The sequence below is a fragment of the Dipteris shenzhenensis genome, chromosome 29 (assembly GCF_047967505.1).
Source record: "Dipteris shenzhenensis isolate YYH24624 ecotype China chromosome 29, Dip_SZ_1.0, whole genome shotgun sequence".
Classification (NCBI taxonomy): Eukaryota; Viridiplantae; Streptophyta; class Polypodiopsida; order Gleicheniales; family Dipteridaceae; genus Dipteris; species Dipteris shenzhenensis.
The window spans coordinates 11131857-11150689 of record NC_141624.1 but is presented as its reverse complement, the minus strand read 5'-3'; positions in this window follow the sequence as shown (position 1 = coordinate 11150689).

The window sequence follows — 18833 nt, the reverse complement described above, 5'->3', positions numbered from 1 at the left end:
CCATGAAGTTTACATTTGGATCCAAATGGGCAAGGTTATCTTAGTTTATGCTTCTGCACATTTTTGCTTCTTTATTTCAGAATATACATATGCATAGAACAAAAACTATGTGGTCCTACAAGCGTGTAGATGAAAATGCTCTTGAAGATTTACTTGGGATGAATTGGGGAACCAGGTCAGGTGACCAAAAGGGTGATGTGTTTCAATGCCATGCATGTAAAGACAATGTGGTTATTAGATACCACTTGTCATGCCAAATGTTGTATTTAGCTTTCTAATACAGGCGCTGGAAGAAAACAAATGGCCACTGGCTTCCCCTTGACTCTAATGATGAAGACAATACGGGGGTAAGTTTGTCTATTGATGTTGAAGAGGGAGATGTCAAGAATGTGAATGTCACATCGCAATGGACTCTAAGGGATGTGTGAGAACACCTATTAGTCATGGAGGACAGCATGTCATAGTCCTTCTACTTTACCTTAAATGGTGGTAAGATCAGCCACCATGCAGAGAAGTGCATGCATAGTGCCAATTTCATTCCTCCTGCAACTTTGAAGATTGCTAACAATGTGTTTGACTAGGGCAGCATTTAATGGTTTTTCTGTCAAATCCTAGTTATTGCTTCAAAAGATGATGGACAATTAAATTAAAATGTTATTTCTTTTAATGTTTTCTCCTTTCAGTTCATGGTAAATGTTTTTCAAAAAATTTGGGGATTTTATGATTAATTTTAATTTTTAGGGTTTTGATATGTATTAAGGGGTAAGAGCCCTTTTTACATCACATTCTCACTTTCACATTTAGAAAGCCATAGAAACTCCCATCCTTAGAAGTTACTCCCTCCATCAACTGCTATTTGCCATGAATTTAGCTAGAACTGCATTCCATGACTTCATCTCACGAACTACATTTGCAGATCGTGAGGAAGAGCTATTTTTAGTGTTTGATAGGACTTTAAATGTCCTAGGCACATATATGCGAGCCAAGGATGACTTCTCAGATCTCATCCTTTACATGCAAGATAATTTCTCAAATTTTGCCCATACACTTGACCACACTTCAAAGAGATGGGTTCCCATAGATTACATAAAGTATCTATTCATAGAGGAATCCAAGTTTGTAAAGTGCTTGGCCCCCTTTTGTGACAACCTTATAGACGAAGGGTTTAGGACAGTCGAAGTTCAGAACATCCTAGATGCAGGGATCACATGAAATATAGGCACCAAATTTCTTTTGTGGGAGATGACATTCATCTTCCTTCTCCAAGAAGGAAATTTAGAGGAACAAGGCTCATCGTCTAGGACCCCCTCTAGTAGAATTGCTGATATGGTCTAGACTTAGACATCTACATGGAAGAGAGTCTTGACAATCCAATAGAGGAGATGGAAGTGACTCAAGCATTGAGCCTACTTCAAGAGCCCCCAGTAGAGCAAGAATCTGCATCGGAGACTGCATTGGAGACCGTTGACCCAGACTCAGAATTATGTTCCTTGTCCCCCCTCATCATCAATGGAGAAGAGTACGTATTCCTCCATGACATAGAGATTCTTTTTGGACTACGAGACGATGAGGCACTGACAATCCTATTGGGGTTCGATGTTGAGACAAGTGTCAAAGATCCCAGGGTTTTAGGTACTGAAGACTAGACAATGGAAGACTTTCTCTTGATGACGCTAGTTTCAATGAGGGATGTAGACATGTCTGTATACGATGCACAACCCTCTCATGCATAAGCTTCCACCTGCAACACAAGTCAGGAGAAAGCATCCACCTCCCAAATGGAACATCACACAACACCTGGTTCCATCAACATTGCAAATGAGGAAGGGATAGAAGCCGATGATGCTGTAGTGGTAAGTTCAAACAATATTTTTTATTTTGATGTTCTTTAAGTATAATTTGTTTTGTCAATCTTCTAATATTTGTTGAATTGTTGCAAGATGCATTTGAGCTTGATGAATTCTCATCGTGACAGGGTAATGTTCCTAGCACATTTGGGTGAGATTATTCTTTGGCCCATTACCTTGGCAAAGTCACGGAGCATATCGTGGTCTTTCATAGCAAATTTTCTCTTGGAGGTCCTTCGGAGCTACTGAAGTGCAAGGCATTATCGCGTGCTATCGGATACTCCAACATTACTCGTAATGTTGACAAAGTCATTTTGGTACACCGCTTGGCTGCTATCAATGCCTTTGGATCGAACATTCATGGAAGGGCATTGACGGCAACGGCTATGTCTTTGGCAATGGAGAGGTGGATGTTAGTACTGTTGCGGCTAGATTTATATCTAGGAATCCACTGGGGGATTCAAAGACCCCTATTCTCAATGTACTCGAACTAGCCAAGAAGAAAGATAGCCTATGAGGCCTTTTGTATATATAAACATATATTTAAATGGATATTTCAATGCATACATGACTACATGTGTTTATTATTTGTTTTAAGTTATCATTGCTCGTCATGAATTCCATTGTATTTTGTTTAAGTCGATGATATATTTTCTTCATCATTTTAATTGTGTTAATTTAATGAAATTCTAGCCAATTTAGTATCATTTTCACCAATTCTAGGTATCGAGAGTTCATTTCTGTCAAATCTTGAAGGAATACTTGCGAGAGCAGCTCTCATACAATGTCATTTTGTAGATGATCTGGTCCTAACATTTGGGGTTGGGCATTTGCTAGGATCAATCAAATACGACTTAGTAACTATTTGACTAAATTTCCTCTTCTTTGTCCCTGCAGGGAGAAGGCTACCTAGTATTGTGTCATCCTCCATTTGCTCTCCATCAAAGCTGTCAGGTAGTTTAGATGCTTTAGCCCTGATATAATCTCAGCTGCCTCCGTGACCCTCTCATCGCTCTCTCTGTTGAGCTTTTCACCACTATCCATGTGTTCCTTGCTGTTCTTTCCAGTCAACTCCCCACTGCCACCTATGTCTTCATCCTTGCTGTGGTTTCCTGGCAAGTCTTGCATGTCAAATCTTGCTATTGCTTCCTCTATAATCCTGTTTGATTGCTGCAGATTTTCTTCATCCAAGTTCAATAGATCATCTTCATCCAAGTGCTGATCATCTTCGATGTCTCCAATTAGATTGTCTACAAAGAAATAAAGTCAGATCAAAAATGTGTTTGAGGTGATGTATACAGAAGACTGCAAATGTGCATCTTCACAAAAAAATACATACCCTCCTTTTCCTCTATATTCTTGCTTCACAGCAGATTTCTTCTGTTGTATGTGGTGCTTCATCTTAGTAAGATTTTCCTTAACTGGCAAACTTTCATCTGCTCAACAATATATTATACATGAATAGATGCAATATATAAAAAAGAAATAAATGAATTAGATAAAACAGGAACTTATAAAAATAAATATCCTCTTTTGGCCACATAGGAAAAACAAACAGTCTACCTCTCTCCTCTGTAACTTTTAGGTCCCCCTGTGCCACTGCCTGCTACTTTTTAACTTTGTCCAACATTTCATCCTCATCATATTCCTAATCCCCAACATCCTCTAAGGAGTTGTCATCTTCCAACCGACTTCCATCGAATAGTTGTTCATTGTCTTCTTTCCCACAGGAGGCATGCCCCTCTACCTTTTGTTCTTTCTTGGTGTCTATGAACACATTTGAAATGTTAGGAGTTTTGCATTTCTTATTTTCAATAGCTTCAGCTCGCTTTGTACCAGTCTTCAACTTTTTTGGACATGGTATTTTGGTGTCTTTACGTGTTTGTGTAAGGAAAAGAACAATTATTTGAAACTGATTTCAAAAGGCAAATAGATTATTTAAAGATAGAAAATAATCTAAAAAATAGTAGTATTTAAACTTAAAGGAAATATGGCCCTTGATGGGTCCCCTTTAGGTGCAAGGGACATATTCCAACACAGCCCTTGTCCCTAAAGGGGACCCCTCAAGGGCCATATTTCCATTGGTTGTGTTGGAGTCTAGATGTGATTGGTACTAAATAGTACTAAGTCCTAAGTGCTACTAATAATGCTAAATACTACTAATACTGCTAAGTAATGCTACATAGTACTAAATACTACTAATACTGCTAAGTACTAAATAGTACTAATGCTAATCCTAATACTAGTACATAATACTAAGTGCTAACTAGTGCTAAATACTACTAAATACTAGTGATACTAAATAGTACTAAATACTGCTAAATACAATTGATACTAAATAGTACTAAGTGCTAGCTAGTGCTAAATACTACTAAATACTACTGATACTACTAAATAGTAATAAATGCTACATATTAAATAGTACTAACTGCTAACTTATAGTGCTGAATAGTAGATGATAAATAGTATTAAATGCTAAATAGTACTGAATGCTGAATAGTACTAAACGATGAATAGTACTAAATACTAAATTAAAGTTCTAAAAGCTAAATAGTACTAAATACATTGAGCAGTCCTAAATGCTAAATAGTACTAAATGCTAAATAGTGCTAAATAGTACTACATGCCATATACAACTAAATTCCAGATAGTGTTAAATGTTAAATAGTGTTGAAACACACAGTAGTAGAGTAGTGCTAGATATTGCTAAATAGTACTAAATGAGAACTAGTACTCAATGCTTAGTAATATTCAGCCTTTTTAGCTATCCTTTTAGTACTAAATACAAAGTACTAGTAGTGCTAGATAGTCCTGAAACACAACTATACTAACAGTGCTAGATAGTGCCAAATAGTACTAAATGCTTATGCTTTTAGTACTAAATGCTAGGTAGTGGTAATATTACTAAATGCTAAAAAGTCCTAAATGCTAAATAGTCCTAAATAGTACTAAATGACAAATACTACTAAATGCCAAATAGTGTTAAATGCTAAATAGTGCTAAAACACACAGTACTAGTGGTGCTAGATAGTGCTAAATAGTACTAAAAGCTAAATAGTACTACTGAATGCTAAATAGTGCTGAATACTACTAAATGCTAAATGGTGCTAAATAGTACTAAAGTCTAGATAGTGCAAAATGTTAAACATTGCTAAATGCCAAATAGTTCAAAATCCTAAATATTGCTAAATCACATAAACAGTACTATTTAGTACTAATAATAACTGACTTCAAATGTTCAGCATGTACAATATTATATTACTCTATTGAGTAATAAGTAATAAGAAAAAAAGAGTGAAGAAAATATACTTGCTTTGTCAAAACCCATGGCAGCCAACAATGCATTTAACACCAATACATTGCAAGACGGATGAATACATTGCAAGTTCTCAGAAAAATGGAATGTTGCACACATGATGTGGTATGTGTGCAAGCATGGTGCAAAAAGCACATCAATAATTTCTTGAGAAAATCCAAGCCCATAGAAAACATGCTTGCACATTCATTGAAAGGGTAAGTACACACTCCTTGTAAGAGGACCCAACTCTAAAAACTAAAACATCGATTTGTACATGGAAGTTAAGAATCTCACCATTCAATATTCACGTTCATAGTTGCTTCTACAGAGCCTATGGGATGGTGAGTTAGTACTGGATTCAGAAATCCAGGATCTTGACTTAGGAGCTCTCAATCAGATGCTGCACATTGCTCAAAAAACTTGAGCTTGCTTTGTAGTGCTCTCCAACACTGATTCACTGCCTTTTTGCTGATTCAAATATTACTTTTGCTACATCCAGTTCTACCTCAAGTTTTGCTACATCCTTCAAGAACTCGTCCTGCCATACACTACCATGTAATGAATTATCTACTTTACTATGCACCCAGCTAAGTGTATTATAATTGATTCAACTTTTGTAAGGGCTTCGCTCTCAGTTGCCGTAGCATCCTCAAAATCTGCATGCAATCTTGCATTATCCTTTGACACTACACCCTTACACTCATGCAATACACCTTCTTGCTCCATGTTGAACTTCCATTGATCCTATAAATGTACAAGCTCCCATCACTACTACACACAAGTCCTATTCCGATGCTTAAGCACCGATGTTTAGCACACGCGGGGTGCTAATCATTTGGTAATCAAAGCGGGATTAGTTAAGTGTCGCTATATAGCGACTTTAGACAAGTGTCTCTATATAGCGACTTTTAAAGAGAGTCGCTATATAGCAACACTTACTAGACTTGTGAATGTTCGTTATATAGCGACACTGAGACAGTTTCCTATAGCGATGTTTTACAGAGAGTGTTTTTTCCCATACCAACTTTTAAAGATAGTTTTTCCCAATGATAAATTTTTGTTCCTTTTGATACATGTTTGATCCTTTGAGAGAATAAAATTATAAGAGCATGTACATCAAGTTTGAAGCTCATATATTCATGTCCAAGTTTGAGATAAAAAAAATCAATGAAGAGCATTTACATCAACAGCTTCACCAAGTCTAACGTGCCAAACAAGTCTATCTCTAAATCTATACCGAGTTGATCTCCTATATCATCATCGTACTCTAGCATCATACGTTCACTTAAGACTTGATCATCTTCTTCAATCAAGTGATGATCGTCATCTTCTTCCTCAAAATCGTGATCTCCATCTTCCTCCCATATGATGTCATTATGCGCATCTTCCTCTTGGCTCATATTGTGATCTTCGTCTACTTTGCTAGATCCATCTGGATCAATTGAATCCGGCATTGTTAGTGGCATCTCCATATCCACATCTCTATCTTCAAAAATTTGCTTACTTCATGGCGCAACTTGGATTACGTACCACCATCTTGGATCAAAACGATCCGGATGAAAAACCACCTATATTGAAGATGGGTGCCAAATGCCATCAATTATATATATGAAATTATGCTTAAGTACATGTATAAATGGATCTTTAAAAACAAAATCTTCGATTAATCAAATCATTAGTATGCACCTGCTCACAATGCTCGGGAAAAACAAAAGTATCACTTTCATCGGTCCAAAGTTTGGTGGAGTCTATTGCAAAGAAACTGCTACTGTCTTTTCTCACTTTTGCATGGGGACCGTTGTATATAGTTCTAAACCATTTTACATCAAGAATGAAAATACTAAATGGTTTGAAATCAATTTCATAGATTTCGCGTATGGTCCCACAATAATCTAACTACGAGGAGAGAAGATTGGTATCCGAAGCACTTGCTCGGATATCTTGTGTGAAGTTAGCCATGACTCCACAATCATACGTGACTCTCTTTGAATCGATGCGTTCCACATGAAAATGTTGTCCATATGACAATCATGCACTGTACTTTTTGTACTGCAAAAGAGCATCATTAAAACAATTAAGATGCATCTATTTTATAGCGTATATTGCCACAAATAATTACTTAATTATGTCAAGAGGTAAGAATTTTACATGCATCATACATCTAGATAATAACTCTCGCTTGCACTCGTTTATTGTCTCTCCATCATGTTTAGCTTTATGTAGAGCCAATTGTAGCCAATCAAGTGATATGTGAGTGGGGAGAAGGGTGAGATCCCATGGATATGGTTGCAATCGCTTGTAAATTACTCTGAATCTCTTCCTTGCAACTATTCTTTTTGCTTTGGCCACTTCATATCTCTCAATCGACTTCTACATCTCCTTGCTATTGAGGATACAAAACTTATTGAATTTCTACATTTGCTCTTCGCTCATCTTTCTTTCCATCCCTTTTCATTGGGGAACCTCACCAATGATGCAATCATCCTTGTTATGCCAAGCCTGCGGCATATTGGGATCCATGGATGCAAGAAACTCCATGATATGTACTAATGACTCTTGCACAAGCCATCCCTCTGCCATGCTTGCTTCTAGTCTTGCTCTTTCCCTTACAAATCCCTTCAAAGTTTTCATAAACTGCTTAAAAAAAAACATCCACCGACTATAAACGGTACCTGCAATGGCTACGTCATCAACTATGTGCACAAGCAAGTGCACTTGAGTTGTCATAATGCTCGAGGGAAAGTGCTTCTTAAGCAAGAATACGGCTTCGATGAAGTCCACCCTAGCCTTGTCGATGCTCAATATGGAGATCTCTTTTTGAGATATCCACCTATTTCACATGCCCAGGTAATATATATTCATAATCAGTCTACAAGTTATTCAGCTTAAATTGAAGAAAATGCAATCAATGTGATTTGATAGTAAGCATACCTTACAATACCACTGATCTTGAATATAGAATTTCTAACATCTTCTTGTAAGCACCCTTTTACTGTAATTGGGAGGATGAACTATCAAAGCAACAAAGAAGTCATGTCAATAATATAACATAATCATAATTACAATAATGCATCACGATTATCAGTACACTAATCCTACAACTTAGAATACCTATAAGACCTTGTGCCAATCATGGGACTTGAGCCCACTAAGCTTATTGTACTTTGAAAATGCTCCTTTCAAGCAATGCATGTACTCTGTGGGTGTTTGAAAAGAGGTTTCGCCTTGACCGTCGCTGCCTCCTCTCTCTTGGAGATGATCCATGTTGCTTTCGGGAGGACAACTTTTCTCGAAGCACACACTTGGGGCCACAAACTAGACATCCTATTCATAGCACACAAGTTTTCTCACACTTCTCTCGAGTCTTTGGAACCAACCAAGTGTGCTTAAATAGTAGTCCCCATATCCTTGAAGATATGCATGGGATCCAAGAGATGATTGATTTGTAACTAACCCCAATAAGGAAGCTCATGAAAGACGGATAGCCTCTTCATACCACGAGGAGGTTCATCTCCATTCACTCTCCAAGCATGAATCCAGTCACTTGCCTTCAAATATGGTGGTGGTGGATCAAGCTGACCTCCACGTGCGAGATGGCATCGAGCATGACCTGCATAAACATTTTTCCTCATATGTTTGGAGTATTGTGCAAGTGGTTTCAAACCCAATCCACAAATAGGACAAGCATAGTACCCACTTGTAACAAGTCCTGCACGTGTGCATGAATGTGTTAGTATAAGACATGAGTGCGAAAGAGATTCATACAAGCATAATCCTATATTATACATGTAAAGACACAACCACATACCTGGGCACTCTCCATACCCTGGGTAGTCATGCATGGTCTACATCAAGATACCCCTAATTAAAATATCATTGGTATGTCTAGGAGCTCTGAAAATATCAAAGACCCGCAATCCTCTCCATAAGATCTGTAACTCCTCTATCATATTTTTGGCCTTGTACTTCCTTGGCACAAGTAGTGCAAGCATGAGGTGTCCCTTCTTTACTGTTAGCCATGGTGGGATATTGTAATTCACCAAGGCGGATTAGACTCTACTGCTTTTGTCCATCCACCATGTGAAGCTTGCATGATGGGCAAGCAATAAAGTAAGGCATTCCCACAAGAAAGCAAGAATAGAGCAAACGCTCCACTAGAGTTGGTGCATGTTGACTTGTGCGGTAAGATGCCTACACAGGCCTTAGGGGGATCTTCCTATTTTTTATTGATTGTCGACGACTATAGAAGGAAGATGTGGGTGTAATTTCTTCGTGAAAAGGCTCAAGCTTTTGGTAAATTTAAAGAATGGCTATAGCTTGTTGAAAATGAAACATGGAGAAAAGTGAAGAAAATCAGATCAGATGGTGGTGGCGAGTTTGTTTCTATAGAGTTTGGAGATTTTTGCAAGAGCAAAGGGATCAAGCGATAAATGACAACACCACATATGCCTCAGCAAAATTTAGTTGTTGAATGCCGAATGCAGACCATGGTGGAGATGGGGAGGTGTATGTTGAAAGGTGCTAGACTGCCAAACCACTTTTGGGATGAGGCTATCAATACTATGGTTTACATCCTTAATTGCAGATATACAAAGGCACTCAAAGGTAAAAAACCACATGAGGCTTACAATGGTAAGAATCCATCTGTCTCCCACTTCAGAATGTTTGGGTGTGAATGCTATGCGCATGTACTAGACAAAGAGAGAAATAAACTACAACCAAAAAGCACCAAATGTATCTTCTTAGGCTATTGTGATGAGAAGAAAGCCTATAAATTGTATGACCAAGAGGCAAAGAAGATCATAGCAAGCCGCGATCTAGTGTTCAGCGAGCAGCCACATGCAGTGGAGGCAGAGAAGAGCTCTTCTGCTTTATCATCAAGAGAAGAGGTAATTCACTATGGACCTATCCCAAGAGCTATAAAGGAGGAGGAAATATTATATGATGAAGGTATAAGTCACTGAAAAAGCCATTGCCATGATGGGTAAGGCAACTCTATGACCATGATAACCAGATGCCTGTCTGTTGAGCAGCATGCAGATGGACCAAGTGTGAAGAGAGTGGGAGAGAGGTAAGGAGTCTCACTTGCAGCTTTCTCACATACACAATGGGGGAATACACACAAAGGTGGAGGCTGAAAATAGTTTTCCTCTTCTTAGTTGTGAAAGCCAAAAGAACTCTCTCTTAATACAAAAGGAATAGATTAACCCTATATGTGGGTCTCAAACCAAACTCAGCTAACCTAGGTGGCATACTAACTGAGCCACTAACTAGAGTACATAAAGATAGCTCTCATCCAGCTATTATTCATGGGCGGTGTACCAACCGCATCTGCAGCTAACAAGTTGGTGACATAAATGCACAACGGTCACCCTGGCATATCACGAGTGGAGCTTAATATCTCAACACTCCCCCTTGAGCTCAATCCCAATTCTTACACACCAAGCAGGTTTTTGAGCTTGCACAGCTTCTATGCACCCAATGCCTTCGTGAATATGTCAGCTACCTGATCCTCTGTGTTGACATAAACTAGATCAATAAGACCTACTAGAACTTCTCCCGCACATAGTGATAATGCACCTCAATGTGCTTTGTTCTAGCATCATAGACTGGGTTATTTGCCAAGTGTATACTGCTCATGTTGTCACAATAAATGACAACTGGCCCATCTATAGACTGATGCATATCATAAAGTAGCTTACGCAACCAAGCTACCTTACATGTAGCCATTGCTGCACCCCTGTACTTAGCCTCTGTGCTTGATAAGGCAATTGTAGGATGTTTCTTGCTACTCCAAGTGACTGTAGCACTCCCAAAAGAGAATACATATCCACTGGTAGATTGTCTATCAGAAATACTACTAGCCCAATCAGCATCAGTGTATCCATGCAACTGTATCTGAACCCCAGTCTCATAAAATAGTCCATACTGCAATGTGGACTTCACATACCTCAGTATGCATCTAACCGCATCCAAATGCGCTAACCGCATCCAAATGCGGTTTCCTTGGAGCCTGCATAAACTGACTTACCAACCCAACAGCATAGCTCAAATCTAGCCTGGTAATAGTCATATAAATCAAACTTCCTACTATGTGTTTGTACATAGTAGGGTCTTCCAAAAGCTCACCTGCATCAATGCTCAACTTCACATTCTGCTCCAAAGGAACTGAAATGGGCTTACAGCCTATCATCCCATATTTGGACAGCATGTCCAATCCATACTGCCTTTGCAAGAGCCATATCCCACTTGTGGATCTAATCACCTCAATGCCCAAGAAGTAATGCAGCTCGCCCAAGTCCTTCATCTCAAACTTCTGCTTCAATAGCATTTTCACATGAAGGATATCTTCATCACTATCACCTGTGATGATCAAATCATCAACATAAATGACAAGCAGCATAATACCTTTCTCTGTTTTTCTCACATAAAGTGAGAAATCTCCCTTGGAAATCTAAAAGCCAATAGTGACAAGATATTGTCTTATCTTGTCAGACCATGCTCTGGGTGCTTGCTTCAAGCCATACAAGCTTTCTTCAACCTACAAACAAACTCAGGATGAACATCATGCACATAACCTGGTGGCTACTCCATATAGACCTCTTCTTGCAAATCACCATGCAAGAAAGCATTCTTTACCTCCATCTGATGTAAAGACCATCCCTTTGTTGATGTAGCCATAGCAATGACTGCTCTTACAGTTGCCATCCTTGCAACCGGACTGAATGTTGTGGGTGCTCTACAAGTGGAGAGGTTGTGTGGCTACTTTAATCTCCCTTACAAGATGGACATTTTGGTATTAGTCGAGGCTAATGTGTGGGGAGCTCCTGTCTGGCCGTGGGTGTCACTACTATATAAGGTGGGTATAGAGTGAGTAGGAGAATAGCTATGAGGTAGCTATTATAGCATGAAGGCAGAGATGAGCAAAGAATGGCAGGCTGCATCATTTCTAGTGTTTGTTGATGAACTGGGGAAAGATATAATAAAATTTTTGACTGTGGCCATCTTGTGGATTGATGTCTTGAAAAATTATGAAGTAAGTCATCATTTGGGTTGAGATTGGATGAATCTAAATGTTTTCTGAGTTGTTGAGGGAAGTCCAATACTGAAGACCACTTGTTCTGAGCTGTGTAGTCTTTGGGTCCTTTTTGAGGTTGCTAGGCTTCTGGAGAAAATGTGGCCAGAGCATGAGTTTGTATATAGAGGTGTGCAGAGGCAAGGAGTTTCAATGAATGGATTTTACCTTATGATTGTGCTACTCAGTTGTTTTAAATGTGGATGAGGGTGGCTGTGAAGGTGATTTTGGCTCTATTGCTTTTGTCCATCCAGCGTGTAGAGCATGAAAAATTAATTGATTTTACTTTTTGGAGCATCATCAAATTCTTCCTGGATCAAGAGATACGACTTGATCTAGGTCAAGGGGCAAAAGGAGTGCAAATGTGCTCAATGATGATGTGGTAGTTAGGGGGTCACATGCAGTGATTGTGCCTAGCAGGGGCTATGCCTGTGGAGCCTTGTGCTGAGATGGTAGGAGTGGTCACATGAAGTGCTTGTGAAGAGGTAATTGTGCCTACAAAGTGTCATAGTGCCACATGGCACTGATGAGGTGGCACAAGCTCACCTTACCCAGGGTCAGATTGACCTAACCAAGGCTAACTAACCCAGGTCAAGTTAACCAAGTTTAGTTGATGATGTGGCAGATGATGATGTCAGTTGATGATATGGTTGTGTTGATGTGATAGTTGACATGGCCAAATGATGTGGCACGATGACCTGGCTACTGATATGGCAGTGTTTGACTGGACCTACCTACGTGGCAGTGATGTGTGGGAAGTGGATAAGGTCCACCCAAACAGTTGATGTGGATGCCATGTGTTAGGATAAGGTGATGATGTGGCACTGGTGAGGCCACTACTGACATGGCAAGGCATGATGTGGCCTTGCCTACATGGCATTGTGGATAAGTACTGCCATGTGGGAGTGTCTTGACCACATCTTGGCGTGTGGTGACCTTGACCTTGAGGATAAACTATCCTCCATGCGTCACCGTCTAGGGCATCGAAATCTACAAAAGATTCCATCGATGTTGATTCTGTCGGAGTCAGTTGGAGAGGTATCATGGAGGAGGCTGAAGAAGCATCGCTGTAGTCGAAGCTCGTGGTTGATGGAGCCTAGGTACCACCACTGGAGAGAGTTATGAGGAGAGGCTCGTCTGCATGTGAGCATCTTGTCGGCTCCTGGGCATGTTGATGGAGCTACGGTTGGAGTTGTAGAGCCGCTACAGCTTAGGTTGATGCGATGAAGCTTTACATTACTGGGGACGTTGTAGATGGCAGGAGCCTTGAGTGCGGAGCTAAAGCGTTTGTTGGGTGCTAGGTCAAAGGAACTATAGCTAGATGTTGTCTGAGAAGGAGCATGGCTGGATGAGCGTTGAGCCGGTGGTCAATAGGAGGTGGTCAATAGGAGGTAGCCACTTGGAGACGTTGGAGTGCTCTGGTTGTGGAGGCTTTGTAGAGTTGAAGGAGTTGCTTTGCATGGGATGTTGGAGATGGCACCGATGTTTGTGGGCACGATGGGCTTGCTGGCTATAGACGAGGAGTGCTGAAGTGCTGTGGATTGGAGCGTTGATGCCCTTGGAGATGGACTTGCTGGCATTGCTTTGAGGAGTCCAACCGAGGCATTTAGAGAAGGAGCTGTAGCACCTCCATGCACTAAGGTGCTAAGGTGTGATGTGAGTATCCTATTGGTCATCTGCTGCTTGCCACGACTGGTGGCTAGGTGAGGTCATTTGTGGAGAGGCAGTAATCGATCATTGCAGCATGGACTATGCCTTAGGAGCCGCCTTGTAGGAAACCTTGTTGAGGGAGATTTGAGATTGGGAGATTGTTATCATATGCTCGTTGTTGAGCTCGTGTTTGTTGGAAAGGTCGTAGATTTCATCATACGATAGTTGTAGGGTCGCTATAGATTAAGGCCTCAAAGCCTTCGTGTAGGCAGAGGCAAATTGTCATAGGAGCTTCAGGGCTAATATGCAGAAGGACAAAGAAAACTCTTTTTCTCTCTCCTTCACTCATTTCTCTCAAAAGAACAGATCTCTCCCTATATCTCTCTCAGTTAAGGAATGGAAGGAAAAGGAATTCTTCCACAAGAAGAATTTCGATAAAATCTCTCGCTTGCAAGAATGAAATCTCTTTCTCTTTCTCACTTGAAACTATCATAAGCACTCAAGCAATGAATGGAAATCATTAGGGGAGAATCGGGGTCTCAAAAGGGCCTCCAATTAGTGTTTCCTAATTTCAAGGCCTTAGAGAGTGATTTGAGGTGTACCAATGAGAGTGCTAGAAGGTGTGGGGAAATGGTATGTTGAGGTGGAGGGTGGCCAGGCCTACAGAGAGCCCCTATTGGTTGCTCCCCTTACACTAGGGACCACCCAAACCATCCCCCCCCCTCTTAACCCATGTTTGACCCTCCTACTAGGTGCAGCTCCCCCACATGAGCTTATCTAGTCATTTAAGCTGTAGGTGCAAGGGATCCACTCATCCAATGCATTTTTGGTGTTGTGGAAGACACAAGAGGTCACAGCATTGTGCTCAGGGGGGGTCACTATGTATAAACCCTCTATATCACATGCGTTCAAGGAATATTTCTAAAATCCCCTATCTGTAAATTCTTCCTTGATAAAATGTACCCTTATTCTATACAAATCTATAATTTTTTCCCAAAACTACTTTAAATGCACCCTTATGTAAATTAATTTTATTAATTCTACAATTTAAAAATATCCTTCTGTTGAACTCACGTGATAGGGTTACATATGATGAGTGACCTCCCCGAGGCATTGCGTGGTCTTGTAGCCTTTCTCCTCACCATGCTTGCAGAGGTTGCAATAGCAAGAATGGGACCCCTACACAAGGCAATGCAGCTCCAACAGAGGCACAAAAGAGGGAGAAGGAGAGGGAGAGAGGAGCAGCAATAGAGGCATAGGAGAGGGAGAAGGAGAGGGATAGAGCAACATCAATAGAGGCACAGGAGAGGGAGAAGGAGAGGGACAGAGCAACAGAAACAGAGGCACAAGAGAGGGAGAAGAAGAGGGACAGAGTAGCTCCAACAAAGGTGTTGAGATATCGAGCTCCACTTGTGATATGCCAGGGTGACTGTTGTGCATTTATGTCACCGACTTGTTAAGCTGGAGATGCGGTTGGTACACCGCCCACGAATAATAGCTGGATGACAGCTATCCTTATCTACTCTAGTTTGTGGCTCAGTTAGTATGCCACCTTAGTTAGTTGAGTTTGGTTTGAGACCCACGTATAGGGTTCTTCTATTCTCTTTGTACTAGAGTTCTTTTGGCTTTCACAACTAAGAAGAGGAAAACTGTTTTCAGCCTCCACCTTTGTGTGTATTCCCCCAATTGTTCATGTGAGAAAGCCGCAAGTGAGACTCCTTCCCTCTCTCCCACTATCTTCACATGGTATCAGAGCCTTGTTCATGGTAAGGAGCTCAAGAAAGCAAGCCAAGTTCGTGGTGTCCTGGTAAGAGGACCAGTGTTGCTTTCCTATTTCGAGTTTGGGGGCAAATCTCTGCAGGTAGCACAGCCAGAAGTGCAAGAGTGCACTGTCTCAGATTGAGATGCCCTTTGGGGTGTGGCGAGAGTGCAGTATATGCTGCGGGAGAGGGCAAAGCCTCGAGTGACATTATTTTTCTGATTCGAGGTCATTTCGGGACCCGTTTTAGAGATGGAAGTTCTCCGCAGGCACTCAGAAAAAGGCCCTGTTTTAGCTGTGCGACCACTGTTCTGTGGGTCGGTGAAAAGTTGCCACAGAAATTGCATCGTATGCCTGTGTGCAGAGATATTGGGAGTTGCAGATTCATGCCTATTTCCTGTTGATGCAAAATCGTCACTAGGAAGTGACTGTGTGGTGAAATACCACTTCCGTCAGTTTTGCAGATCTGCCCGTGTGAGGCAAAAGCTGTGTTTTTTGCAGTGACAGAATATTTTGCAGTGTTTTGTAATAGCATCTGATTCTCTTTCACAGATTGTCACTAAAAAGCTTGACAAGAACAACTTCCAGGCATGGAAGTTTAGAATGATGAATTTCTTGATGGGAAAAGGCTATTGGGAGTTCATTACAGGAAATGAAGAAGAACCTGTTCTTCCTAATGTTCCCAGTCAACAGGAAATGCAGGCATTCAAAGGATGGCATGAGAGAGCCAGGAAAGTTATGTACTGGCTGTCTATCAGTATTTCGGACTCTATGATGTGCATATTCAGGATGCAAGTACGCCAAAGGAGGCATGGGATACTTTGGCAAAAATGTACAGCACAAATACGCAAGCCAGGAAAATGCAGCTCAAGCAGGAGCTGCACAATGTGCAGAGAGAAAACATGAGCACCAATGACTACCACATGAAGGTGAAGAAAATTGCAGATGCACTTGCTTCCATTGGGTTGCCAGTGGATGATGGCGATTTGGTTTCTGTGACCTTGAATGGTCTAGGAAAGGATTATGCACAATTCTGGACATCCATTGCCGTCCATGAAAAATTTCCAGATTTTGAGGAGTTGATTGCTCTTCTAATTTCTGAAGAGCAAAGAAATGGGGGTGCATCTTCTTCAGCAGGAACTTCAAAAGAAACTGTCTTCTACTCAAATGCTGGCAGAGGTAGAGGCAGAGGTAGAGGAGGCTGATCTGCAGGCCATGGTAGAAATCAGAATATGCAGCAAATGCAAGAAAACCAGTCCTATGCAGGAGGATGTGGTAACTCTAGAGGCAGGGGGAGCGAAAGAGGTCGTGGTGGATGGCAGAGAGGCCAAAATGCAAACAGCAATGTTGAATGCTACTACTGTGGCAAAATGGGTCATATGGCTAAGGACTGCTATAAAAAGCAGAATGACATTATGACTGGAAAATTGCAGCAAGGCAATTATGCATCTTCTAGTAGGCAGGGTGATGACAGAAATGAGCATCTATTTATGGTGCAGCATATGACCAATTCTGTGACAAGTGCAGAAGAACGAAATGATGTGTGGTATGTTGACTCAGGTGCGTCAAACCACATGACAAGTCATGCAGAATGGATGCAAGATGCAAGGAAAATGGAAAAACTAGGATTTGTGGAGACTGGTGATGATACTGCACATCCTATTGTGCAGATTGGCAAAATTCCTTTGTCTATGCAGGATGGGAAAAAGAAATACTTGTCTGATGTATTTCATGTCCCGAACATCACCAAGAACCTGGTTTCTGTTGGTCAGATGGTTGAGCAGGGATTGCGGCTCAGATTTAATCCTCATGGATGCTTTGTTGAGGATATGAAAAATAATGATCGCTTGATAGCAAAAGGAAAGAAGAAGGGCAGGATGTTTACGTTGGATGCGGACGTGCCTGAATTGAGTGCAGCAATGTTTGCACATGGGACCGGTGTAGTTGTAGATATTGATATCTGGCACAAACGCATTGGTCATGTTAATATACAGTGACTTAAATCAATGCAAGCCCAAAAGTGCGTAACTGCCTAGCCCACATGGGAGACTTTTCCACACACACCATGCATGTGGGAGGATACATTAATTGGGAGAGACCCCCTCTTTTGGCTATAAAAGGAGGGGGCTATTCCTTGATGAGACACGCTCATTCTTGTAAAGCCACCTAGCTAGTACTTTGATATTTCCCTCTCATCCTTTCTTTCAAATAAAGTATGGTCCTCTTCCCTTGATGTCTCCATCTTTACATTCCTCCTCCTATCATGTACATGCTTCTCTTCCCCCTCTCCCTTTCCCCTTGTGTCATAGTCTCTCTCTTCATTCCCTCCCCTTCTAATTCCTTTTCCCCTCCCATGATAACGGTTCGCCCTCACGATCTCCTTTCCCCTATGGCCCTTGAGCGTCACCATGCTTAGCCTCTAGCCTCTGGTCTTGATTTCTTTTCCGGCTAATAGAAATGGTGTGGCTACTGGGATCGAAATCTCCACAGCTAGTGGCGAATCTTTTGCTCATACCGGTCGCATCTGCAAAACTGTACCATCTGTGCTCCTTCTAAGCTACTGCATGCGCATTCGATTCGTGCGTCTACTGTGTTCACCTGCGCGACAGTTTCCTGGGCTACTACATCTTCTGGTCGCGGACAGTTTTCTCGCTCCGCGCGTCTACTATGTTCACCCACGCGATAGTTTTCTGGGCTGCTGCGTCTTCTGGTCGCGGACAGTTTTCTGAGTTTCTGCAAAACTGTAATAGCAGATCCCGTGCCCCCCTTTCTCTTCTCTTCTATTCCTTCTCTTTCTCTTCTCCTTCTCCTCTCCTCTCTTCTCTTTTTATTAAAGAGTAGGATTTGAACCCAAGACCTCCCCCTTCACAAAAGGGAGACTTATCATTGGGCCAACAAGTTGGAAGTGGTGAAAATGTAATGATTTTTGTTTATATATTGAAATCTCGGGAACTGTAACTCTCTAACCATGGGGAGTTTGCTCTTGCTGTAAAAAGCAAAAGTACTTCATTTCATGTGCTCTATTCACATCTCTTACTAGATCGCCGATTCAGAACTTCTCCAAGCTCACTTCACGGACGCACGCCACATGAGGAGGGTGGATATTCATGTCACTTCTCGATGCGTTTAAGGATTTGGTGCTTGGTCCTCTGCACCTTACAACTACCAATGCACGAGATCTCTTCCTGGATCTTCATGTCGACC